Raw genomic sequence first — 1,111 nt, forward strand, 5'->3', positions numbered from 1 at the left:
TTTACTTTCATATACGGTGAAGTCTCTGTGTAAATAAAGGTGCATAAATATCCCCCCAAAAGAAAAAGATGGCCCAGTGTTTGTCGAAACCGAGCAGTCTATTAAGATTCTGGAACAACAAGTGCCTCTGTGGTTGTTCTCAACACGACTAACGAAGCGTATGCCTGAGGGTCAGAATGTATATAGCTTTTCTTTATAGATATGGACGCCACCTCGAGTGTTACCTTCGAGCAGTGGCGCGTGTGTTTCCGTGTCTTCGGGTGCCAATTTCTCCTGTAAAAGGAAAAGATGTTTTCTTTCTTGTACTCCCCGTGTGAGTCGTGTCTGCACTGTCGATTTTATAAACGTTTGTATCGAGGCAACTTTGGATATTTCGTATTGATGTCGATACGAAGGAGAAACTATTGCCGTGGTTTAAAGGTGCTTTATGAATATATCCAAGACACGATAAGGTGCAAACATATAGACATATAAGATATTTTTTTTCCTCCTGTAAATATCGTATATCCCACATTTTGAATTTGTTGAAAAACGAAGCATAGCATCTGATACCGCTGAAGATTTATAGACCCTTTAGAACCACAAGGGCAGATGAGATTTTGTAAGCGATCTTGCCAGATTGCTTTTTAACCAAAGACATTTAATTTACACAATGTAAATGTGACCAATAACTCACAAAGTGTCCAAGATCAAGGGACACAAACGTAGCAGTTGTTTCTTGTATACAATGCGTACATGTACTCTACGCTGGATGTACAGTACGTACTACCTACCACTCACTCGTGTTGGACAACTTGTACAGATATTTGTAATTTCGCTCGGTGTAGCATAATATACCTATAATAAAAAGTGTTTATTGTTCAACGTGTTGGTAGATTTCATGCCGATGGTGTTGCACAAAGTATCTTACACTGAATAACTTTCTCGTATTTTTACAAATGGTGTTTATATTGTGGTCAAAGTCTCGAGGCTGGACAGGTGTTTAGCACGTTGGTATAATGCTGTACTTAAGAGTGTGCTCGTAGAGAAGGCTGTTTGAAGTTCATGGAAGAATGGTGAAAAATGGTTTACATTCTTATGCGTTTATGATTTCTGGAAGGTGCCGCTGTCC

Source organism: Penaeus monodon, chromosome 20, assembly GCF_015228065.2.
Source record: "Penaeus monodon isolate SGIC_2016 chromosome 20, NSTDA_Pmon_1, whole genome shotgun sequence".
In the NCBI taxonomy this organism is placed as follows: domain Eukaryota; kingdom Metazoa; phylum Arthropoda; class Malacostraca; order Decapoda; family Penaeidae; genus Penaeus; species Penaeus monodon.